This window comes from Sapajus apella, unplaced genomic scaffold (genome assembly GCF_009761245.1).
Source record: "Sapajus apella isolate SASKATOON/1434 unplaced genomic scaffold, GSC_monkey_1.0 scaffold250, whole genome shotgun sequence".
NCBI lineage: Eukaryota > Metazoa > Chordata > Mammalia > Primates > Cebidae > Sapajus > Sapajus apella.
The window spans coordinates 73,617-99,576 of record NW_022437190.1 but is presented as its reverse complement, the minus strand read 5'-3'; the positions used below and the strand labels follow the sequence as shown (position 1 = coordinate 99,576).

The window sequence follows — 25,960 nt, the reverse complement described above, 5'->3', positions numbered from 1 at the left end:
CCCTCAGACCAGCATTCATTGGAATGAACTTTGCCCCAGGTCACCGTTCCACATCTAAGGGAGGTTTTCCCCTCAACCTTGTCTCCATGTAGTTCCTGAGAACTGCTTGCTTTAAAGTTCTCTCTGCCTGGAATCAGGAGGATTGGGCATAATCAGCCTGTGGCCCCTGAGCAAGCCCGGGAGGCACGAGGTTTCTTCTCAGACTGCTGGGGTGCCCACGGGACCTTCTTCATCGGAAGTGGCTCTTCCCTGAACCAGACACCTGCTGCTTCCAGATTTCCTCACTGTTGTGTAAAGTCATCTTATGTCTCTGACACAATTTAAGAGACTGTTTGAAATTGCAGTAGCCACTCTGGGGAATTTTCATATGAAGGAGATTGTTCATTTGAGAGATTCCGTGCAGCAAAAAGTGAAGGAACCCCATGAAGAGCTTCTCTTGTGGGAAAGAGACATCTATTTGTTTAATGCAGGGGACACAGCCCCTTCCTCCTTTGTTTCCATGCTTCAGGGATTAATAAGTGCTGGGTTTTGTTGTACAGATTGATAAAACTGTCAAAGGCCAAGCTATTATCTAAAACAGGATAATTTCACTAGCTTTGGATGTATTTGTCAAAAATGTTTTTCTATTCTAACTTTTCTTTTCTAGCAAAAGAGCTGAATTAGCCTGATAGTCATAATTTCATACTTACTGGAAGCCAGTTCCCTCTAATTTTTTGTTTCTTTAAAAATTTCTCTTCTTTTTTTTATTTCATTTTATTTTTATTAAGCACTACATAACACACTGCATGCTACATAATATACTGTATAATCTTCTAGCAGGGGTAGACGACCATAACTTAGTTATTTTTTCATCAATCAGGAAAATGCTTCTTTAATCAATGTTCTCCAAACCCTTTGACTTATAGTAAAGATCAACTCCAGAGATGCGCCTATCTCTTTCCATCAAATTCCATGGATACAAAACATGAGCAATCCTTTTTTCCTTGCCGCCGTTAGTGAACTTCTGGATGTACGCGGTAGACACTTCTGGAATAAGCAAGCACACGCCCATGGCGGCGAGTCCAGGGAGTATCTCGAACCACATCTCTGCCCGGTTACCTAGGCCAAAACCCTACTTCTAGGTCCTTGAAAGGTGACGGATCTTCGGCTCTCTTCCCAGTAAGCCCTCTTCTTTTTTTTTTACATAGAGATTTCGGATCCCTCTCTGGATACCAGGGCATTTATAGTCACTAGGCATTCATTCAGCAAGTATTTACCAAGCAATTTCTAGTCTGAGTGCTGGAGACATAACTATAAATCATAGACGACATAAATAAGACACAGTTTTTTCTAGACCTAATAAACGAATATTCTACTGATAGAATAGGAAACTCTTTCTCTTTCTTTCTTTCTTTCTTTTTCTTTCCTTTCTTTCCCTTCCTTCTTCCCTTCCCCCTTCCCCCTTCCTTTCCCTTCCTTCTTTCTTTCCTTTCTTCCTTCTCTCTCTCTTTCTTTCTTCTTTTCTTTCTTTCTTTCCTTTCTTTCTTCTTTCCTTCCTTCCTTCCTTTCTCTCTCTCTCTCTCTCTCTCTCTCCCTTTCTTTTTGTGAGACAGAGTCTTGCTCTGTCGCTCAGGCTGGAGTTCAGTGGCGCGATCTTGGCTCACTGCAACCTCCCCGGGTTCAAGTGATTCTCCTGCCTCAGCCTCCCAAGTAGCTGGGACTACAGGTGCATGCCACTATGCCTGGCTAATTTTTTGTTTGTTTGTTTTTTGTATTTTCAGTAAAGACAGGGTTTCACCGTGTTAGCCAAGATGGTGGCCATCTCCAGACCTCGTGATCTGCCCACCTTGGCCTCACTAAGTGTTGGGATTACAGGCGTGAGCCACCGCGCCCAGCCAGTAAAAAATTCTTGATCACTCCAGCTCCAGGGAGCCCAGCGGAAGCTGCAGGAACAAGAAGGCGAGTTCCGGACCCGCGAATGAGGCCTCCTGGGCTCCCTGGAGGAGGCACGCGCCCCTGAAAAGCAGCAGCTGCACCTCGCCCGCGGCCTGGAGCTGAAGCTGGAGGCGGCGCGGGCGGTGGCTGCAGAGCTGGGCCTGCGGCTGAGCGCGGCCGAGGGCCGGACACAAGGCCTAGAGGCCGAGCGGGCCCGCGTGGAGGCGCAGCGGTGCGCGGCGGAGGTCCAGCTGGGCGGCCTGCGCTCGGCTCTGCGCCGGGGCCTTGGCCTTGGTCGCGCGCCCAGCCCAGCCCCGCAGCAGGTGCCCGGCTCCCCTGCTCGGGATGCGCCCGCTGGAGGAAGCAGGGAAGGGCTCGGCAGCCCCAGCACCCTAGAATGCAGCCCTGGGTCCCAGCCACCATCTCCAGGACCTGCTACCTCCCCAGCTCCTCCAGACCTGGACCCAGTGGCAGTGCGCGGGGCCCTCCGGGAATTCCTGCAGGAGCTTCGGAGCGCCCAGAGAGAACGGGACAAACTTCGGACCCAGACCAGTGCCCTGAATCGCCCGCTGGCCGAGATGGAGGCTGAGACGGACAGCGCAACGTGGAGGGCCAGGCAGCTGCAGAAGGCGGTGGCTGAGAGTGAGCAAGCCCGGCGCAGTGCGGATGGGCGGCTGAGCCGGGTCCCCGCAGAGCTGGCGCTGCAGAAGGAGAGTGTGCGGCGCAGTGAGCGGGAGCGCCGGGCCACGCTGGACCAGGTGGCCACACTGGAGAGCAGCCTGCAGGCCACTGAGAGTGAGCTCCCGGCCAGCCATGAGACGATCAGCAAGATGAAGGCCAATGAAACGAAGCTGGAGGGCGACGAGCGGCGCCTGAAGGAGGTCCTGGACGCCTCTGAGAGCCGCACCTTCGAGCTGGAGCTGCAGCGGCGCTCGCTTGAGGTGGAACTGCGAGCGGCCGCCTGGGCCTGAGCGACCGCGAGGCCCAGGCCCAGGCTCTTCAGGATCGGGTGGACTCCCTGCAGGGACAGGTGGCAGACAGCGAGGTGAAAGCAGGGACTCTGCAGCTGACCGTGGAGCGGCTGAATGGGGCCCTGGCCAAGGTGGAGGGAAGCGAGGGGGCCCTGCGGGACAAGGTGCGGGGCCTGACAGAGGCCCTGGCCCAGAGCAGCGCCAGCCTCAACAGAACCAAGACAAGAATCTGCGTCTACAGAAGGCTCTGGCCGCCTGGGAACATGACCGCCAAGCGCTCCAGGAACGGCTGGACGCCGCCCGGCAGGCGTTGTCTGAGGCGCGGAAGCAGAGCAGCTCCCTGGGTGAGCAGGGGCAGACGTGGCGAGGCGGGGTGGCTGACCTGGAGCTGCAGCGGGTGGCGGCCGAGGGCCAGCTACCACACTACGGGAGGTGCGGCGGCGGCGGCAGGAGGGCGTGGCTGCAGCCCTGCGCACGGTCCAGCGGCTGCAGGACGAGCGGCGGCTGCTGCAGGAGCGCCCTGGCTCAGCTGGAAGCCGAGAAGCGGGAGGTGGAGCGCTCAGCCCTGGGGCCGGAGAAGGACCAGGTAGCCCTCAGGAGGACGCCGGACAAGGGGGAGCGGGAGAAGCTTCGCAGCCATGAAGACACAGTGCGGCTGAGCGCAGAGAAGGGCCGCCTGGACCGCACCCTCGCGGGGGCTGAGCTGAGCTGGCCGAGGCACAGAGGCAGATCCAGCAGCTGGAGGTCTGACCCCACCCAGCCCGGGACCCCAACTTCATCCCCGGTCTGAGTGTTCATCAATCCTGGTGGAGCCGGTAGCCCAGCCAGCCCAGGGCCCACAACCCCCTCCCCCAGGAGCCCTGAGCCTTCTGGGTGACCCAGCCGGGCCATGGAAGGAGGGGTTCTCCCTAAGGTGTACAGAAAAGACACTGAAGGCCTGTTTGCACGTGAGCCTGTGGGCTCATGTATGTTGTGGACATGCAGCGGAGTGGGAATCCATGTGAGCATTCTTGTGTATGGAGCATGAATCTTGCACACGGTGTGGCGTGTCGGGGTATTGTGAATATGGGTCTGTGTACAGATGTTTTCATGTATGTGGGAGCTGGGCCTTTGTGCATACACATGCATCTGTGTGAACCCCAAAATTCTTACATTTCTTATTTCAATATTTATTGATTCATTTATTCGAGACTGGACCTCATTCTGTCACTCAGACTGCAGTGCTGTGGCACAATCGTAGCTCACAGCAGCCTGGACTTCCTGGGCTCAGGTGGTCCTTCCCCCTCAGCGTTCTGAGTAGCTAGGACTACAGGCACCCACCACCACACTCAGCTAAGTTTAGTATGTTTTATAGAGATGGTGTTTTACCATGTTTCTCAGGCTGGTCTTGAACTCCTTGGGCTCAAGCGATCTGCCCACCTCAGCCTCCAAAGTGTTAGAATGACAGACGTGAGCCACTGCACCTGGCCTCTAACGTTTGTTTCTATCCCTCCATTTTTCTTGGGCTAGAGGACGTTGACTGTGGGAAGTAGAAAAGTTCCTCTTTGAAATTTCCTTACTTGTTTAAAAAAAAATTCATGTGTTAAAAATAATGTTTTTTTAAAATTGCATTTTAGGTTTTGGGGTACATGTGAAGAACATGCAACATTGTTGCATAGGTACACACGTGGCAGCGTGATTTGCTGCCTTCCTCCCCTTCACCTATATCTGGCATTTCTCCCTGGCATTTCACCCCCGGCTGTCCCTCTCCCATTTCCCCCCAACAGACCCCAGTTTGTGATGCTCCCCTCCCTGTGTCCATGTGTTCTCATTGTTCATCACCCGCCTATGAGTGAGAACATGCGGTGTTTGATTTTCTGTTCTTGTGTCAGTTTGCTGAGAATGATGGTTTCCAGGTTCATCTATGTCCCTACAAAGGAAACGAACTCATCGTTTTTGATGGCTGCATAATATTCCATGGTGTATATGTGCTACATTTTCCCTGTCCAGTCTATCATCGATGGGCATTTGGGTTGGTTCTAGGTCTTTGCTATTGTAAACAGTAAATAGTTTAAATATTGTAAATATTGTAAATAGTTTGTTTTAAATACTTTCTTCAAATCCTTCTTGCTTTTTTGCTAGTAGTTCATTGTTAAGTCCTATCCTATGTAGCTGTTAGAGATGCTTACAGGCATATAGTACATTCTGTGTCCTTGTAGTTTAACCAAGGTATCTGTGCTGGACATGCTCACAGGCATGTCCCAGCTTGCAGCCTATGCCTCTTCCTTACTTGAACTTCCTTTTTGTTTTCCATTGCTTTTACCTGTTTAGAAAGGTTTTAAGTTGTTAGGCAATCAGGTTTTAGTTTAAATTATGAGGTCTGGCTCCAGCCAATAGAGATCAGACATAGCAGTAAGGACAACCCCTAATGTGTAAGGAATAAATATGTCTGCTTTCCTTTGTTCATTGTACCCTCGTGGCTAGATTGCTAATGAGGGTATCCTTTCTGCAGGAAGTAAGAGAAATTGCTTTGCTAAGAAACCCTTTGTCCCCGTGCTAATTTTTCTTTGCAGCACCAAAAATTTACATATAACATTGACTCATTATCTATTTTTCTGAAAAGAAAACAGAGTCTCATAGAGGTTAAGTGACTTGCCCAAGTTCACACTGCTAACCTACGGCAGGGCCAGGACTCAACTCAATCTGTGAGACCTGGCCGGGGTTCAGAACAAAAGCATGTCTCACTGTGTCACCTCCTTCAGCACCAAGAAGAAAGGAGAGAGACTTGGGTATCATCAGACCAGCCACGCCAGAGCGCACAGCAGTCTTACTCAGTCCCACAAGCCCACAGGATGTCAGCACTCAGACTTCGGGAACCATCCAGTCTCACCTCTCAGTGAACAGATGTGGAGACTCAGGCCCAGAGAGGAAAAATGGCTTGTTAAAGGTCATACAGGTTAGTGGCAATGACTAGACTTGAACCAAGATTGGCAGAGCTTGGCACAATGCAACATCCCACCCTCCTCCTCCACAGCAGGTGCAGGAGTGACCATCCGTCTGGTCACTACAGCATGTTACAGTTTTCTGCATCAGTGCCCTTCCTCTTAGGAAGAAACATATCTGGGCTGGGGTAGCTAGCTACCCTTTTAGACATGCAGAATTTCTCTCTGGGCATTGATAGTGTTGTCCATATTTCTTAAGTGTCTGAGGCTATCTTGGTTACAGAGATGAATCAGGAAAAATTGGACTTTCCTATGTGTGTGTGCAGAGTTCTCCATGCACAATAAAGCATGAGTGAGAAGCAGCAAATGCTATTAGCAGGAGGGCAAGCCCAAACTGCTATGCCCTTTTTTTTTTTTTTTTCCGAGACGGAGTTTCACTCATGTTGCCCAGTCTGGAGTGCAATGGCGCGATCTCGGCTCACCGCAACCTCCGCCTCCTGGGTTCAGGCAATTCTCCTGCCTCAGCCTCCTGAGTAGCTGGGATTACAGGCACGCACCACCATGCCCAGCTGATTTTTTGTATTTTTAGTAGAGACGGGGTTTCACCATGTTGACCAGGATGGTCTCGATCTCTTGACCTCGTGATCCACCCGCCTCGGCCTCCCAAAGTGCTGGGATTACAGGCTTGAGCCACCGCGCCCGGCCTGCTATGCCCTTTTAAACGTCCTCAAGTCATCCTCAAACCCACCCATGTAATTATCGCCTTAGTTCATTCTCAAAAATGAGATTCTAAATTCCAGGGCCTCTTTACAGCCCTTTACTCCCCTGCTCAAAAAACTTCAATCACCCCCTATGCCTTCAAATTAAAGTCACAATTCCCTATCCCATCATCCAAGGTCACTTGTGATCTGGTCAAAATCTATTTCTAGTAGTATTGCCCACTGTTTCTTTTCCAGGATTTCAACTCAGTCTACCTCCAGTGGATCAGATTTCCTAGAAATAACTGTTCCTCCTTGTAAACTCCACGAAAAACAAGTTTTCTGGAAAGATTTGGAGGAAAGAGACTTTATTCCAGTGGACAGTTTGCAAATGTGAGTGTTCGGTTTTGAAGGGAAGGTGAGGTTTAAAGAAAGACATAAACACACAAGGGAGTGGCTTAACAGCAAATGCAGGCTTTATGTCCAGCATAAAACCTACGGAAGTGGGCGACCAGCCTAATGCCAGAGCCCACTGCTGCTACAGGCTGGGACAATGTATAGGCATGGGCCGAAGGGGTCTGGGCAGTATGGCTTGCTGCCTGGCAGGATATGGATCAGCTGTTCCCATGGCGAGATGGCTCTGGCCCTTGCTCCAGTGGGATGTCATCGTGGCATTCTGGGTGTTCCTCGGACCTTTGTCCAGCAAGGTATGATAGATGTTTCTTTCGTTGGGCCTTTGCCTTGTGGTCATGTGGTTAGGCAGGACGTTTCTCACGGCCTGTTTCACTTTGACCAAGGTCTGCTAAACAGCAGGCAGCTTACAACATGGTGCAGTTGGGACTAACACTAAGAGACCCAGACTTCAGTGTAAAATGGGGGTGTGTTCTGAGAACAAGGAGAGGAGTTGGGTTTTATAGCCAAATTTTCTGCCCAGGTTCCCGATCAGGTTTGTTTGCATAGGAAGGACTGAAACTTGCTTTCTTCTGACGCAGCTGAGCCCTGATTAACCAGAGCAGACGAGCTCTGACAGATCGGTTTCCAAGCCCCAAACTGGGAGTCTCTATCAGACTGTTGCTGGCTGGGGGTGGGAGGTGCCCAGCAGCAATTTGTCCTGGGACCAACAGCAGGTGCTGGTTTGGCTTGATTGTGAAAAGGGGGTCCTGTGATGCTCTGACATATTTCTGAGAACACAGAGTACGTGACCACTCCCACACCTAGCTGTGGCCACTGGGTTTCTGTTTGAAATGTGGGTACCTCGGTGAGTCACAGGGAGCCCGTTTGATCTACACGCTGTGGACATACTTGAACAATCCCAATCCTGTTCTCTCTGGACAAATCACTTTCTCTACCCAAATACTGATACTGGAGTATGTGTCTTTCCCCCCCTTAAGGGCAGGACCTCTTGGGCTTACTTTTGTTGGTCCCACCCAGGAGAGAGCCCGGCACATGTTAGGTCTTAATACACTGAGCGAATGAATGACCACATTCTACTCGACATTTCATTTACCCTCCCTGACTCCATGCCTGGGTAGAACGAACTACGTCTGAAGATGGGTAATGTGCTGAGGTTTTCACGACAGACATAAAGCTAGCAAGTCAAAGAAAGTGTGACACTGCTTTATTTTTAGGGTTTGTCCTTGACACAGCACATTACGAGTTGAGGTGATGGTACTGACTGTCCTTGGGGTTTGTGTGCAATTTTTAACCAGGATTCATGGCTGGGGAAACAAAAGCACTTTTTTGCCTGTATAACTTTGTTCCCTCCCTTCCTTTATTGCTTTAGATAGGCAAGATGTGGTTTGCATTCCTTTCACGGCTAATGTTGCCCCAATTTTGCACTCAACAGTCACTAAAGATCTCCTCCCCCCTTACACATTCCACTCATTTGTAACCAAGATCCTCAGTGCTGCTAAAGGAGGGTCCCTCAGCCCCGTATCTTCTGTGCATAAAGTAGTAGGTAGCGGGCCCAGTTATGTTAAACATTAGGTAATATTGGTATCTCTTAACCTCTCTATGATAATCTTAAAGGCGGAAGCATCATCCTCTGCTTATGACTGCTGTAGGCAAGAATGTGCACCGGCCCTCCCAGGAGAATAAAGATCATCACCATCTCCATTGTAAGGTGACAGCTCTTTACAGTTCACATATCCTTTTCCTGGGATATGATTTCCTCTTAATCATTTCAAAAGACTTGCAAGATAGGTGTGAATCTTTCTAGGGCACAGCTGAAACAGTTCATTGTCTTCTCCTAGGGCACACAGCTCAGCAGCACCAACAATGAAATGTTAAATCTCGTGTTTTTCCCTCGTGAAGCTCCACTAGAGATTTACCTGAGGATAGGATGTACGATGGGTCAGATAGCTGCACGGTGGTGCTCTTGCCTGGAAGAAAGCGGTGTAAGCCGGGGCACTGCTTACAGAATTATTATTATTATTATTTCCAGAATTATTATCTTCTCCCTTGCTGTAATCTACTGTTTACCAGCTCCCTTGGCTAAGAAAACTCAAGCCTTTTCCACTCGCTAGTTCAGCTGGATGAACTAGCTGAACCCACCGGAAGCTCTTGAAAGAACCAGATGAACCCACGGGAAGCTCTTGAAAGAGCCAGAATGGTAAAAACAATCCCTGGGATTAGAGTTTCAGAACTAAACATACACTTAACTACCTATCCACCTGACACTGCCACCACAAAGATATTAGGAAGTGGCTTACCACGCTTCTACTACCGGGAAAAGCAAACGACACTCCAGTGAGTGCTCATAATTGCTTAACCAAAGTGCCCAGCTCCAGTGAGTGCTCATAATTGCTTAATCAAAGTGCCCGGCAGACATATGTTTGACTCTTCTCTCCCCAGCCAAGAAACACCTTTGGACGACTGTTCTGTGGCTCATTAAAGTTTTTTGGAATCCTGTATGTTGGCTTATACTGAAAAACAGATGAAGAGGACCTCAACCCAGAAAACAAAAGGGGAGTGTGCTAGATTGGAAAGCACCATCCACCCATCCAAGGATAAGAACCAAGGTTACTTTATCCAATGTGAAAGAGAATTCCGGAGCTCAGGGTCCGCAGTGGCAAGGAAGGGTGCATGGAAAATAAAGAACTATGTAAGAATAAGGAGGGATGGGTATAAACAAGAGGGACCTGAATTATTAGGGTCCAATTAATATTGGCCATGTAAGGAGAATGAAGTTTCTGTCCCCCAATGAAAATTGAAATGTGGAGCTAGACTTTAAATCAGCTCCACATTTCAATTTTGTAACTTACTCCTCATCCACGTCTGTATAGCTTTCTAAAGCTGAATGCCACGAGCCACATTAGAAAGATGTACTTGTTTTCTGCTGGACTCATTGGGTAAATATTGTTTTCTAGCCATGGTGCTTTTTACATATAGGGGTGATATGTTCGGCTTTCAATTTAAAGAAAGACCACCCTGACAGCCCCAAGGAAGACAGAAATGTAGGTGGAGGGCAAAGGGGAAGGAAAAGTTACAGTCTGGAGACAACACAATTGTGTATGTCTAGACTAAGATCCCCACAGTGAGAATGGACAGGATTCAGTAGGGAAGAAGAAATGGAAAGAAACAGAGTGGAAATAGATTGATGGGACCCGTTCCAGGAGAAAGGAATTACTCAAAGTGGAGCAGTCTTCAATAGAAAATAACAACAGCAACGAGTTTTCTGGCCCAGAGGAGAAAATGAGAAAAAAAAAAGAGATGCCAAGGCAGATCTGGCTCTACGTGAGGGCTAGGCTTACGGGAGTTTTTATCTCACACTAGGATTTCTCAGCGCACAGTCATTGCTGAGAGAACGATCGAAGCAACATTAGCAGGAGTCGAGAAAGGAGTCAACGTTTAGATTAACTATTGAGAGGAGTGGAAGAGGAGGCTGATTATGAATTAGTGAAGAAATACTAGACCATATAGTGAAAGAACAAATATTGGAAATCCCAATGACATTGAGTAGCAGATGTACTCCGAGTTAAGGGAGTGAGAGAGAAGCTCCATTAGAGATTTACCAAAGTCCTTGACATTTTAACCCAGCTGTCAACTTCAGACCAGAGAAAATCTTCCAAAAGAAGATTCCAAAAGTATATTCATCCATCAACCATAACCTTATATCTGAAGCCAGGACTAAACAGACATTCTCAATGAAATTGTCATGAAATCGCTCTTCCAAGATCAGTTGTAATCTGGGATTTTGTCTTCATCCTCCCAGATGTCTCTGATCCCACTGTAACCAAACCCCAAATCCTAGGACCTTTCTTCTGCTTACTTCACTCTTCCTGTACACATTTTCCAGGCACTTCCACCACTCACCACCCTCCAAAAGGAACTGATCCCTAAGCTCGTGCTGTGATTAAGGATTAATGATTTTCCATTTGCCTTCAGTGATGCCACAAGATCTCTAGGCAAAGGACTAGCCAGGTATGCCTAATACATGTATTTGTGTGATTTCACAAACTGGTTTTTACCACTTTTGGAGTGACAGTGCTTTTTAGTGTTGATTGCAGGCAAGGGACTGCCGCCCCCTCCCAATCACTTCAGTTTCCTTCCACGGTGTCTCACTGGCTTCTGTCTGTCCCTGCCAGCAGCTCTTCATGGGACCCATTCTAACCCTAAAAGAAAGCAGAAAATGGCGTTCCTGATACAAAAAGTAAAGAACTTTCATCTAAGGTGAGTCCTTTTTAAACTATGAGGCCTAGAAAGACGTTAAAGTGAGAGCAATCACACCTTACTCCCTGCTTTGGGCTGTGTATTCATCTCTTAAAACTGCTTGCTATTGCCACAAGTAGCTCTCAATTAATTATAATTTAGGATAATTATTATAGTGTCTCACCAGAACTATAATCCACACCCTGCAGCTTAACAATAGCCAATTGCTCATCAGTTTTATTTTTGTAATCCAAAGCCACTTCCTGATAAACAATTTTGTACCAGACTGCTGTGTCTCTGTCCCCCTTTTGTCTTTAAAAACCTGCTTGTAACAAGGGCTCTAGGAAGCTCACAGCCAAGGGTACTTGGGTCTGAGTCTTCCAGGCAGCTGTCCTCACTTTGGTTCAAGTAAACTCTTTAGATTATACTTTGTGTCTCAGCTTCTTCCTTTTGGGTCAACACTGAGGGGAGTAAATGAACGGCCCCTACTCCTTTCTGTCTGAAGCTTGAAATTCTCCTGAGAGGACTTCCTACTCCAAGATAGGAGGAAGTCTCGCTCAGAAGAAGAAGGAGCTCCTGTCTGCTGAAGACACGGGTACATTTAGCGAGGTCAGGTGGGCTGTTGGCAGCTTCCGTTAATTCCGTTGGGGCAGGCACGTGGCAAGTGGCAGTTATTTGAATTGAGAATGCTGGGATGGATTTTTACATGAGCAGTTGACTCTTAGGTTATGAGACCAGCGTAGGTGCCCAAGGAAATGGAGCAGCAGGGAGAGGGACATCACACACACCACCAAAACCTCTTGATAGTCTCTGGCTTCCACATCTTTCCCCAAAACTTCAGCCCAACTCAGCCTCATTTTTCCATCTCTTCACCATTCCTCCGTGGGAGAGCTTCCCTGGTACAGGAGTAGCTGAGAAGAGGGAAAGATCAAGGCTGGTAAAAGCTGCTCCAGGTAATCTACAGAAAGCTTTGCTGGAATTAGGTTGTGCATCTCTGAATCTGAGCTAGATTTCTTGGGTCAGGGACCATGCTTACTTACTGGCCCAAGAATGGACAGAGGAGGTGTCTAAGACATGCTTGTTGGATGAATAAACAGCTGAGTGAGTGTTTACATGAGCCTGAGCAATGCCTGCACCAGCACAAAATGAAAGCCCCAACACCTACTGGAAAAATATGCGTCAGCCCCAGAAAAATGTGGGCCAAATGAGGCAAATCTGGAGCAACACAGGAAATTGCCATCCTTCTGGCTTCTCTTCCACTGTGAGGCTAGAAATCCCATCAAGGCAAGGCTGGTCATCCAATCAGCAGGATGTAAAGTGTCATTCATCACTGTGGCCATTTAGAAGTGTCCTGGAAACTTGGCTTTCTCCTGACCGTTGTTCCATGAGCATGGTGGTGAGAAGCTTGAGCTCTGACATCAGAAAGCCCCAAGTTTGAAACCTTTAGCTTCTTGATAGCTATGAGACTTTGGGCAAATTAATCTCTCTAAACTTTAATTTCTCAATCTGTAAAATGGGGGTAGTATTGGGCAATGCTCTAAACACTATGTCAGGAATGTAATTAGAGTTCAATTTTATCTTCATTACCACCAAACCTCATCCTGCCATTTTCTTTTTTCTCTCCCTCCTGAAAACCCCCAACTGCTTTGCTTATGAACAGTGAAAGGGTAGAACAATCACAAAACTGGGCAGTTCTGATGGCCCAGAAGTTACTTATAAGTCCATGTGGCCTGCTCAATTGCTTGGTCTTTTGAAAAGCACATTTAGTCCATGAGCCCACATGATTTCCTAGGGTGTGTATTTACAAAGTAACTCTTGATCCAAAGCAAATCTTTTAAATTCCTTTATTGATGCATTTTCAGATTCTGAAGGCTGCTAACTAGAAGCTTCTTAGCATCTTCTAATACAAATTTTTTTTTTTTTGAGATGGAGTTTCGCTCTTGTTACCCAGCCTGGAGTGCAATGGTGCGATCTCGACTCACCGCAACCTCTGCATCCTGGGTTCAGGCAATTCTCCTGCCTCAGCCTCCCGAGTAGCTGGGACTATAGGTGCGCGCCACCATGCCCAGCTAATTTTTGTATTTTTAGTAGAGTCAGGGTTTCACCATGTTGACCAGGATGGTCTTGATCTCTTGACCTTGTGATCCGCCCACCTCGGCCTCCCAAAGTGCTGCGATTATAGACGTGAGCCACTGTGCCCAGCCAAAATTATGTTTTTTAAGTTTTGCATTGGGAAAAATGCATAGTTTATATCATGATTCATGGTTATTACATATAGTTATCAAAGAAAATGTGTCTGATTATTTGATATTAAGTTATGAATAATTTTTTTTACTTTGTATTTAAAACTAGATTTACCGTGGAGTATTGAAAGTGGAATAAACTCGGATTTTTGAAAAATGTGTATGCCTTCAGAAAAGAGATTTTTAAAATAGCAACAAAAATGTCAACATGCATTTAAGTGTTGAGAATGATGTAAAGATCTCCTGCTTTACACCTTTTGTGTATTTTGCACATTTCCTGTAATATGCAGTTGTAATTTTAAAAATCAGAAGTTTAAATAATTGGTTCAATTTAAATATGATAAATATTAATCAGTATTTATACATATTTGTGCAAAAAATAAAGGGAAAATATCCAATAATTGTTAATTGAAATAATTTTGATGTGAACATTTAGAATTGCTGGACTGGAAATGTTTAAGAATATACCAAGATCCATTAATAGAGAATAACTTTATACTGTATCCAAGCATATGCTTCAATGAAAGACTTCTTTTAACTGTATGTTTTTACATCTATGATTACATTTAGGACATTTTAAAATTCATATTCGTATAAAATTCTTAACCTGTTATAATTACTGATAGAATTGTTTATTGTTATATAAGCACTTTCCTGGGTCAGCCAAGAAAAAATGATTATGTATCTAACCCACAAAGGAACAAAAGAAGAAAATATTCTTTATTTTCAACATGTTATATCTCAAATAAAAACATCATCCGAGGAGTAAGACTTCTGGGAGTCCAGGGAAACATGAGAAAAATGAGGAAGTCAGAGAGCTTACACTTTCACTGACAGCTGTTTTTTCTAATTTCAGTAAGAGGATGCTCTTATCTCCAGCCCCGCGGGCACAGAACGAGTCAGGGTCTGCTTGACGACAGGAGCCCGCACTGGAACCAGGCAGGCCCTGCTCCTTAGAGAACTTTCTACTAACCTGAAGTGGAGAAAGAGAAAAGATGAGAGTAGAGACAATTTTATATGAAGATGATCTCAATACATTTAATTGCTCCTGAATAAACCCTTATAGATTTCTGTACTGTATTTCCCCAGCCCACTCTCACCCTCAGCTCTCCTTGAAGGGAGACCTCCTTCACCACCATGCTGCCGTCTCGGGAGTGGCACTGCTGCCAGGAATTCTGCATTCTGTTTGGTGATTCTCATATCCGCTAATAATTCAGTTATGCCACACTGAGTGTAAGTTTCCCATGTGAAGGTGATAGCAGTCAGACGAGAAGAAAGCAGGGAGCACATGGTTCCTACTTCTTAGGCCAGAAATAGGAGAAACATCACCTTACGTTTAAAGCACTTGTCAACCTGGAATCTGTCACTGTTAGCTACAGTTTCCCTACTGGGGTGAAGGGTGTATACAAACAGGACAGCTGTTAGTTCCTCAGGAACGATCTTAAGGAAGCTGTTGGCTTGGAGTCAAAGCATGAGACTAAGAAGTGAGCATCCGCGTACTCAGGCATCTGTTGGCTGGGTAGGTAGTGACTCTTAGCTCAAACATCATGTGGTCTGAGATGACAAAAAAAAGTGAAGGATCTTAGAGCTACTGAGACTTCCAAAGACAGTTGTTACTACAGAATGGAGGCTTCCTAAGTCTTCAAAGCGGAAGGAATCTCAGCTCATGGCTGACGTTTTAATGTTAAGTTACTGGAATCTAAATAACAGCACTCTCCTCTTTCTGTATACAAAATATGACCATGAAATACTGTGTGAGTATTTCATTAGAAGTAAATTGTTGTGTTATTTACTCTTTAATTGAAGTCAGAGAATTGGGCTCATGTCCTGTTTATTTCAGAGACACGTGAACACTGACAAATTTTTTAACTGTAAAATTCTATTTAAGCAGTCAAAGAAAAGAGCAATCACAGTATTTTCCCCACTCTATGCATGAACTAATCTGAGGAAGAAAATCAAATCATCTTCACGAGCTGCTTCTAGTTTCTCAGAGGAATGATTGGTTAGCAAAATTTGTAACAACTGTAATAGACTATTAGTTTCTCATCCTCTCCAGCAAGTGTTTTTATACATTACTTAGTGAACAAGTAAATCATATAAAATAAGCTAAATTTTAAAACTTCATTAAAATTTGTTCTGAATACAAGTTGTCTTTGAAGAGATTCCTAATGTTTAACGTTTCTGACATCGGAATCCTTCATGGAATGTCTAACGGTCTTCGTCTACTCTTGGATGTCTTACTTTTAGGTTGAGCTCTGGATCAAATGTGTTTGAAGGGTCAATGAAAAACCAAGTTTCACCATTCTCATCCTGCAGTAATTTCTCATAAATCCATCACTGAGCTCCAGTTGCAACAACTTATTCACCATGGGTACATTATTAAGACCAGAAAAGTTAATCTGTACAAAAAATCAATATGACTTGAAATACAAAATGTTTACATTTTTACTGAGAAATAACTTTCTATTTATAAATGTGATCACTTATAATTTTTCTAAATTCCAATAGACAAAAAGATGCTCCATTAAATACATACATATATAATAAGAAAACAACTGTAATGTTTTCTATTGCTTTCGTTTGTCTAGGACATTTTCTTTTTTATATTATACTTTAAGTTCCGGGATACATGTGCAGAACATGTAGATTTGTTACATATGTATACATGTGCCATGGTGGTTTGCTGTGTCCATCACCTCATCCTCTACATTAGGTATTTCTCCTAATGCTATTCCTCCCCTGTTCCCCCACCGCATGCTATCTCTCCCCTAACCCCGCACCCCTCGACAGGCTCTGATGTGTGATGTTTCCCTCCCTGTGTCCATGTGTTCTCATTGTTGAACACCCACTACGAGTGAGAACATGCAGTGTTTAGTTTTCTGTTCTTGTGTCAGTTTGCTGAGAATGATGGTTTCCAGCTTTATCCATGTCCCTGAAAAGGACATGAACTCATCCTTTTTTATGGCTGCATAGTATTCCATGGTGTATATGTGCCACATTTTCTTTATCCAGTCTATCATTGATGGGCATTTGTGTTGGATCGAAGTCTGCTATTGTGAGCAGTGCTGCAATAAACATATGTGTGCATGTGTCTTTATAATAGAATGATTTATAATCCTTTGGGTATATATACTCAGTAATGGGATTGCTGGGTCATATGGTATTTTTATTTCTAGATCCTTGATGAATCACCACACTGTCTTCCACAATGGTTGAAATAATTTATACTCCCACCAGTAGTGTAAAAGCATTCCTATTTCTCCACATCCTCTCCAGCATCTGTTGTCTCCAGATTTTTTAATGATTGCCATTCTAACTGGCATGAGATGGTATCTTAATTTGGTTTTGATTTGCATTTCTCTAATGGCCTGTGTTGATGAGCTTTTTTTTTCACGTGTTTGTTGGCTGCATAAATGTCTTCCTTTGAGAAATGTCTGGTGTTCATATCCTTCACCCACTTTTTTTTTTTTTTGCTCTAAAGGAAGCTTTATTTACTACATACATCCTAAGAATGTACTGTAAATGGAGCAAGATCTAAATAAAAGCTTTTCAAATATAAAGCAGCTAAAGTTAACTAAACTAGTAGCAATGTTTGAAGACAGAACTCTAAAACTTTTTTTTTTTACATTTATATAGTTTGTTCTTAACCCTAAAAAAATAAGTTCACATTTCAAATTATAAACTTACCTCAGTAGTGTACATGAAATGGTTTTGAAACAATAGGAACAGATAAGTCCCAGGAAGGAGGCTCACTGATACTTAACTGGCTATGTCACCAACATTTGTTTTTAAGGGAGTTTGGTGGTTACCATGTTAAGGCATCATTGTTTTTAAATTTTCCTTCATTCTTTTATTTTCTTCTTCTTCTTCTTTTTTTTTTTTGCAAATACTTTACAGGCATATGTAAAATACAGTAAGAATACTGGGTCAGACTTTCATCCAGTGAACCTCTGTGACAATCCTTCACTAGAAGGAGAGTACTTTTTTTTCACTCGAAGGATGAGGATCTGATCTGAATTACATTTTGTTGAGTCACTCGTTCCAGCAGATTTGAGTTTGAATGCAGCTTGCCGGTACATCATCAGGAACGTTGCACAATTACTTTGTCATTTGAGAATGATGGAAAGGAATGTTAGGAATATTTAAAGGCCTCAGCAGGCACTCAATAATTTTATAGCATAGTTAAATATTGCTTATATATAAAAACTCATCTCAAGATGGGGCAGGGAAAGGCATTTGGGAATCTCTTAATTTAAAACAAAACAAAAGTACTTGCTAAGGGCATGATCCTCTTATTAATCCACAAGAATTCAGCCATCAACAAAAACCCCGTGAGTGGAAAGATTGTATGGATCTCTAACATGACATAAAAATGCAACTGCACACTTGCTACCTTACTGCACACCTCACTTCCTTGATTGAGCCTTTTAAAAAAAATTCCAAGTTGATATATTTCCAAAAAAAAGTAGATGACAATCTTAACATTTTACTGTATTTGACATTCACTCTGCTAAACAAAAAGCCTTTAAACAGGGACAAAACGCTGCAACAATACATTAACTTCCTAATAACACAAATCTTTTTAATAACTGAAATAAAATGGTTTCATTTTGCATTAAGCTACATATCATAAACTTCTGCAACAGAAAAGGACTAAAAACAAGCATCGGAAGATATTTACAAACTACCTTTAAGCTTCTCCAGGTCTCTCTTCTTCCTCCTGGATATGTACACCCCAATTCAGTTTGCCCATCAAGTGCACAGCAAGAGAAGAGAGGCCCATTTAATAAACATAATGTTTCCAACGCCCTTGAGGACCATGGACATTTCTGCATGAAACTTGATAAGGCAACTAGAAGCATCACTTTCTGCTGACAAGAGTCTCTGGGGACAATCACATACATTCTTTGTCCCTACAAACTCATACTTCAAAAACAAATAAAAGCATTAGAAATGGCATTAAAGTTTTATAATGGGCAATTAAATAGCTATGCAAAGGTGTCTTACGCAACCTGATTAAAACCTTGTGCTTACTCTGCTTCTGAAAATAGCACGCATAGAAGATAACACTTCCGCAACAAAACCAAAAACAAAAAACATACAACGAAACAACAAACCCCAACAAAAACCCAGGACAAAGTATAAAAGCCACCAGCTCTTCTATCAGAGCTATTCATCAGTCCTAGACTTGCCAGACATTGCGATGGGACTAGGAATTTGGGGAGGAGGGGAAGAGATGAGAGGTGAGGGTCTCGGGGGCATGTTCAAGGCTAAGGCACATGGAGAATGAGCCTGGCTAATGGTGGCAGAGGACAGCGTTCCAGTGTTTGGACTCAGGAGTGTGGCAAGTCTTTTCAATGTTGGCTTAAGGAGAGAGTGAGTGTTTAATTTCTTTTAAAAAATAGTACCGCCATGGATGACACATAGTGACACCGTCAACCCTTAATGCCAGTAGAAATACAGAGGGTTTCCTCATTTTAAAATTGCGCTTTCCAGTATAACCTTTAAAATAATGTTTTATGTAGTATTTTTAAGCACTACTGTTTGTAACTTTAAATATTGAATCTATTTTTCAAAATAGTTCCCTAGCTTCTCAAGTGTGCTTTTTCCAAATAAAGTTGATATATTATTGAAAGTACTATAAAATAGAAATCTCTGGCGTGCAGAAGTTAAGAAAATAACCTTCATACTGAAAATATATCCTTAAAACAACGACAACAACAAAAACCTGTATACAAATGTAGTACAGCATACACATTTTTTAAAAGATGCTATGAAGGCAAGAGCCAGGCGAGTCTTTTGGAAATGTATGAACGCAGGCCTGCTAAGTTGAAAATAGTCTTAAAAAACTAGTGAAAACCTCATGTATATAAAATATTTCAGGAATACATCTGAGCATTCTTCAGTTTCAGGTTGCACGTGCGAATCCAACACATTCCTTCTTCATAAATAGTCAAACGTCCCTTCAGCGGTGTTTGTGTGTTCTGTCTTCACTCTGGTCACCAGCCTCAGTATGCCTGGTAGACGTCGGGAATGGGGACCTGAATGGCAGCAGCGAAGGCCTGAGGCGTATAGCCTGCATATCCCCCATACACGCGGCTGCAGCTGCCACATTCTTCTGCAGTGTGGCGATCGTGGCTGTGGCCGGAGCAGCAAATGGCACGTAACTGGCCCCGGAGATCCCGGCAGTGGGAATTCTCTGAACGTTTGGAGCCGCCGTGTATACTGGAGTTATTGGGCGGCCCTGGAAAGGTGGTGGCGTCGACACAGCGGGAATGACAGTGGCTGCGGCGGCAGCGGCAGCACTGGCTGGGCCTGGCTGCACGGCAATGGGGCTGATCATGTGCTCCACTGTGTGGATTTTGCCACCTTCAATCATTTTAGGGGCCGGAGCTGCTGGAAACATGGAATACTGAGCCCCAGTGGCAGGGATGGCTGCTGCACCAGGTTTAATGGCAACTGATTGACGGTAGAGATTTCCAAATTCGGCACAAGTTCATATCCTTTTTCTTGCTGCTTTCCTTTCCCTTCATGATATCGGCTGTATATACCACGGCCAGCAGAATATCCCCCGAGGGAGGAACCCCTGGGCCCCGGGGTTCTGACGCCAGCTGCCTCGCCCTCGGCCTCTTATGCTGCCTGCTTTCACGAAGTAGTCCCTGCTGGGCGCGATGAGGGCGTTGTAGGGGTAGCCGTGGTGGGCCAGTGTGTAGGGGTCACAGGAGTATGCGTAGCTGGGCTGCTGGGCCGCCTCGGCCGCGCTACCGCCCCGGCCGCCTTCTGGTAGCGCGAGTGCTGCTCCTTGTCCACGGGCCTGGCTGGCGTGACCTCCAGGCACGAGCCCTCCAGCTCGGTGCGGTTGAGGTTGTTCATGGCGTTCACGGCGTCCTCGTGGCTGGTGAAGCGCACCAAGGCGTAGTCGCGGATCTTCTTGAGGCGCTCCACGCAGCCAGGGTTGAACTGGCCGAAGCTCTTGATGGTGTCCTCGGTGGTCTCGATCATGAGGTTGCGCACGTAGAGGATCTTCACGGTCTCTGTCACGTCCTCGTCCACGTCGATCTCGGGCTCGGCCCAGTCCACGGCGACCTGGTGGCCCCACAGCTGGATGCGGCCGGGCATGAGCCTGTGGCGTGCCATGGCGAAGCTGCAGCTCTCCATGTTGTCGGCCGCGCTGGCGTAGACGATCACATTCAACACGCCCTCGGTGACCTTGGCGATCTCCTCCAAGATCTCCTCGCGCTTCTTCATCTTGGGGATGCCGCCGATGAAGAGGCAGCAGTTGTCCACGCTGCAGCACACGCCCAGCAGGCGGCCTGGGCGGGTCTCGTAGTTGAGCTCGCGCACTGCGCGCTTGGCCTTGTGCTTTTGGCAGGCAGTACGAGATGAAGGCGTAGCCGCGGTTCTTGCTGTCGAAGTCCATCATGGGGAGCAGCTCGTAGATGCAGCCCATGGTCTCGAACACGAGCACCAGCTCGTCCTCATAAACGTCACGCGTGATCTTGCCCACGCGCAGCCGCGCTGGGGGTGCGGGCCCTCCCAGCTGGGCAGCCGTACTTGCGTTGCCCATTCTCCTGCACCATGCTGTAGCCCGTGCGCTCCATCAGCGCCAGCAGCGCTGCTTCTTTGGGCGCGCCCGCCACGCCCTCGAGCACCCTGGCTGAGGACCCGGTGGCCGAGTTGCTGCTCATGGCTGTCGTGGAATCCTCTGCGGTCATAATGTCAAAGGCATCCACAGCTGGCGGAAACCAAAACCACCAATTTGATTTGTACGGTCCTTTGTAAGATGCAGAACGAAAGTAGACAGGCAAATTCAGGCAGCTTCCTCGGGATTTCTCTGTTCAACTTTTGGAGTGCCCTTTGAGGCAAATCCTTATGTGGCTGGGTTCCATCCCAATGTCCTCATGTGGCAGAAGCTTCAGGTTAGGCCTGGGACTAAAGGGGAATTCCTTTGCGCACTTTTTCATGGGGTTGTTTGTTTTCCTCTTGTAAATCTGTTTAAGTTCTTTGTAGATTCTGGATATTAGCCTTTCTTTGTCAGATAGGTAGATTGCAAATAGGTAGATTTTTTCCTGTTCTGTTTGTTGCCAGTTCACTCTAATGTTAGTTTCTTTTGCTGTGCAGAAGCTCTTTAGTTTAATTAGATACCATTTGTCTATTTTGGTTTTTGTTGCCATTGCTTTTGATGTTTTAGTGGTGAAGTCCTTGCCCATGCCTATGTTCTGAATGGTAGTGCCTAGGTGGTGTTCTACAGTTTTTATGGTGTTAGGTCGTATGTTTAAATCTTTGATCCATCTGGACTTAAATTTTGTATAAGGTGTAAGGAAGGGATCCAGTTTCAGCTTGCTGCTTGTGGCTAGCCAGTTTTCCCAACACCATTTATTAAACAGGGAATCCTTTCCCCATTGCTTGTTTTTGTCAGGTTTGTCAAAGATCGGATGGTTGTAGATGTGTGGTGTTACCTCTGAGGCCTCTGTTCTGTTTCATTGGTCTATATCTCTGTTTTTGTACCAGTACCATGCTGTTTTGATTATGCAGGCCTTGTAGTATAGTTTGAAGTCAGGTAGCATGATGCCTCCAGCTTTTTTTTTTTGCTTTGGATTGTCTTGGCTATGCAGGCTCTTTTTTGGTTCCATATGAAATTTACAGTTTTTTTTTTTTTTTTCCAATTCTGTGAAGAAGGTCAATGGTAGCTTGATGAGGATAGCATTGAATCTATAAATTACTTTGAGCAGTATGGCCATTTTCATGGTACTGATTCTTCCTAACCATGAGTATGGAATGTTTTTCCATCTGTTTGTGTCCTCTTATTTCCTTGAACAGTGGTTTGTAGTTCTCCTTGAAGAGGTCCTTCACATCCCTTGTTAGTTATATTCCTAGATATTTTATGCTCTCCACAGCAATTGTGAATGAGAGTTCACTCATGATTTGGCTATTTGTCTATTATTGGTGTATAGGAATGCTTGTGATTTCTGCACATTGATTTTGCATCCTGAGACTTTGTTGAAGTTGCAACAAAGTCAGCTTAAGGAGATTTTGGGCTGAGACGATAGGGTCTTCTAAATATACAATCATGTCATTTACAAATAGAGACAATTTTATTTCCTCTTTTCCCAATTGAATACCCTTAATTTCTTTTTCTTGCCTGGTTGCCCTGGCCAGAATTTCCAATACTATGTTGAATATGAGTGATGAGAGAGGGCATCTTTGTCTTGTGCCTGTTTTCAAAGTGAATGCTTCCAGTGCATTCAGTATGGTATTGGCTGTGGGTTTGTCATAAATAGCTCTTATTATTTTGAGATATGTTTCATCAGTACCTAGTGTATTGAGAGTTTTTAGCATAAAGGGCTGTTGAATTTTGTCAAAGGCCTTCTCTGCATCTATTGAGAGAATCATGTGGCTTTTGCCTTTTGCTTTGTTTGTGTGATGGATTACGTTTATTGATCTGCATCTGTTGAACCAGGCTTGCATCCCCAGGATGAAGCCTACTTGATCGTGATGGATCACGATCTTCTTTTTGGATTTGGTTGGCCAGTATTTTATTGAAGATTTTTGCATCTATGTTCATCAGGGATATTGGCCTGAAATTTTCTTTTTTTGTTGTGTCTCTGCCAGGTTTTGGTATTAGGATGATGTTGACCTCATAAAATGAGTTAGGGAGGATTCCCTCTTTTTGTATTGCTTGGAATAATTTCAGAAGGAATGGTACCAGCTCATCTTTGCACCTCTGGTAGAATTTGGCTGTGAACCCATCTGGTCCTGGACTTTCTTTGTCTGGTAGGCTATTAATTGCTGCCTCAATTTCAGACCTTGTTATTAGTCTAGGACATTTTCTAGCATCTCAGGCATAGTAATGCTAAACATGTATTATAGTAAAAATGACCAGAAATTTTCAAAGGGCAATCTACATTACCTGAAAATGAAATGGAAACATATATTCTTTCTTTTTTCTTGATAATGTGCTTTTTAATTGTACTCTTTTCAAAAAAGTATCTCCTTTCTAAGTTAAAATAAAAAAGACAAGACACGATGGAAGACCTGCTCTAACCCATCCAGGGCGGTCAGCTCAGTCCTGGAGGGGGCCGGGCCAGGCTTCTTCCGAGGCCTCTGGCTGGGCAATCCGGCACCGCGGTGGGCGGCAGGGAAGGCTCTCGTTGCCACAACCCCTAACCCTCATCCCAGCCCTTCAGAAGGCCTGGACTTCTACGTCCCTTCAGTGGGAAGCCACCTTGGGCACACGCCATCATTCAGGTGGACAAGAGGCCACTCTTCTCGCCCTTGACCTTGAGGAACTTTGCCATGCTGGAGAAATACTTCTGATTGGCCTCAGCCACCTTCTTCTCTGCGGCCTGTGGGTTCACAATCTCCAGGCCCTGGAGTGGGGTGAAGGCCACGCTGGAGGCCGTGCCCGAGGAGTGGTCGTGGATGGTGGACTTCCTGCCATATACCACACTCTGCTTCTGCAGGGTCCGCTGCAGCGCCTTGGAGATCCTGGCCTTGGTGGCCTCGTTGATCTGTGTCTGCCGCACACGCCCACTGCCCAACTTGCCCAGGTGGCCCAGGCTGAATCCCAGGTCCTCCTGGTAGGCTCCTCCTGGATCTCTCCGAAGCTCATGCGGTTGGCCGGTTTCCGGATCTCGGTCAGCCCCAGCCGCTCCTTCATCTTGCGGTACCTGCGGCCGCCTCGCTTCTCCCGTGGCCCATCCAGGGGCGCCGGCAGCGGTTTCACCTGCTTCACAGGCGGCGGCTCCTGCCACTTGTGGAATTTGCGCTCGATCTCGTCCTTGAGTTCGTAGCCCACCTTCCTCTCCGTGCTCTCATGGAAACTGTCTACACGGGCTGCCAGCGTGCACTTGGCAGACACCAGCCGGGCCGCTTTTGCCTGGAGATCCGGGGGCAGGGACTGCACGATGTCGCTGTGGTAGATGTAGCCGGTGTGGGGCAGCACCGAGGTGGACGAGGAGCCCGACAGCGTCTTGCGCTGGGCCCCGAGCAGCATGATGTTGCAGGCGGGCATCTTGGAGAGGTTGGTCAGGCCGCCGGCCACACCCATGATCTTGGCAGCCGTGGGCGCCCCGATGATGATGGACAGGTTGGGCGCTATGAAGGGCATTCGGGACTCCACGTACTCGTAGATGCGGTGCTTGGAGGCGTTCAGCTCCAGTGCCATGTCGCAGGCCCCCTCCAGCCGTTCCAGCTCCTCCTCCGACAGCTGCTGCCCCTGGCTGGTGGAGGCGGTGACACTGACGACCATGACGGTGGCATTGGTGAGGATCTGCTGCAGGTTCTCATTGTTCTTGTACTTGTCCAGGCTGTTGCCCAGCTCCTTGACCATGCAGATGTAATCCACTGCATAGGGGACCAAGGACTCCAGTTCGGGGAATCTCTTCGAGTACTTATCCCAGATGAACTTACGGATAATGTTTAGTTCGTCTTCGATCTCCATGGTCAGGTTGTTGGCATCCACAATGACGCGGTATTCAGGGGCTGCCTCTACTGGTCCCATCACTTCTGAAGCTTTGGCTTGCTTGCTGATATACTCCTCAATCTTCATCATAATCTCAGCAAACATCTTACTGTCCTGTAGCTTGGCGATGGCCTTGACCGAATCCCCGGGAAGATCCAGCTATCTCTCCTCCTGCACATCCTGATCGCTGGCTCCTCTTCCTCCTCCCCATGGCTTCCTCCTTCCTCCTCTTCTGCTGCCTCTTCAAGATCGGCTAAGAGCTCATCTGCCAGAGACATCCCGAGGCCTCTCCTCCCTGTGCACCATGGTTTCTAAGAAATAAGCGTCCCCTGAAACATATATTCTTTAGTCAAACCTACAGTTCCAAAATAAGATATCCATCTTCCATAGAGAAGATCCATGTTCTCCAAGTTCACTCTTCCAAGCAATTGAGTGATAAAAATTGGGGTCTTTCTCACTGAGCTGCACACCTGTAAGAAATGATGAACACAGCAGATTAAACATGTCTAGATAAGTTCCCACCCACAGCAGTATACATGTAACCAACTCGCCCACTGTGAACTCCATCACAATACTCATCAAGTATATTTACATATAGCACCTTATAATGTTATAATTCCAACCCATTTTTAAGTAACAAGAAATAATTAGTAATTAAATTTGACTTTGCCATACCAAATTCAATAATAATCTCACTCTCTCCCTTTTATTAATTCTTTTAACAAGTATTGAACACGCACTACGTGAGCTCTTGTACCTTTCTCAGTAATAATTTTTGCACTTGCCAATGTTCCCAGTTGTATTAAATTATCAATAATTAATTTAGATTTTGTGCGTAGTGCCAGCTCAATGAGCTTCTTTCCAGTAAGTTGCTATATATCTCCAGGTTGTCCATAAAATACAATAATTACCTGTCTCAAATTCCATAAGAATTACACTGACATGAAATGTGAGCAATCCAGAATGGTAGTGTTGGAAGACTTCTATTTACAATTTGAGAAACACAACCATTTTTCAGCAGAAAAATAAAGAGAAGATATAGTGAAAAAGTGAGGGATCCAAGAGTTTTAAGTTTTTAAAATACACAGTTTTCCTATTA

General features: G+C 45.7%; 4 pseudogenes across 1 annotated transcript; 1 reads left to right on the top strand and 3 right to left on the bottom strand.

The window, feature by feature from the left end:
* Nucleotides 1-850: 850 nt before the first annotated feature.
* Nucleotides 851-1,181, bottom strand: LOC116545188 (annotated as a pseudogene).
* Nucleotides 1,182-1,899: 718 nt separating this feature from the next.
* LOC116545187 lies at nucleotides 1,900-4,094 on the top strand (annotated as a pseudogene).
* A 15,311-nt stretch (nucleotides 4,095-19,405) lies between these two features.
* On the bottom strand, nucleotides 19,406-21,336 carry LOC116545185 (annotated as a pseudogene).
* Nucleotides 21,337-23,335: 1,999 nt separating this feature from the next.
* LOC116545186 lies at nucleotides 23,336-25,185 on the bottom strand (annotated as a pseudogene). The gene has a single exon (XR_004266225.1). The product of XR_004266225.1 is annotated as a U4/U6 small nuclear ribonucleoprotein Prp31 pseudogene (transcript).
* Between the last annotated feature and the right edge of the window lie 775 nt (nucleotides 25,186-25,960).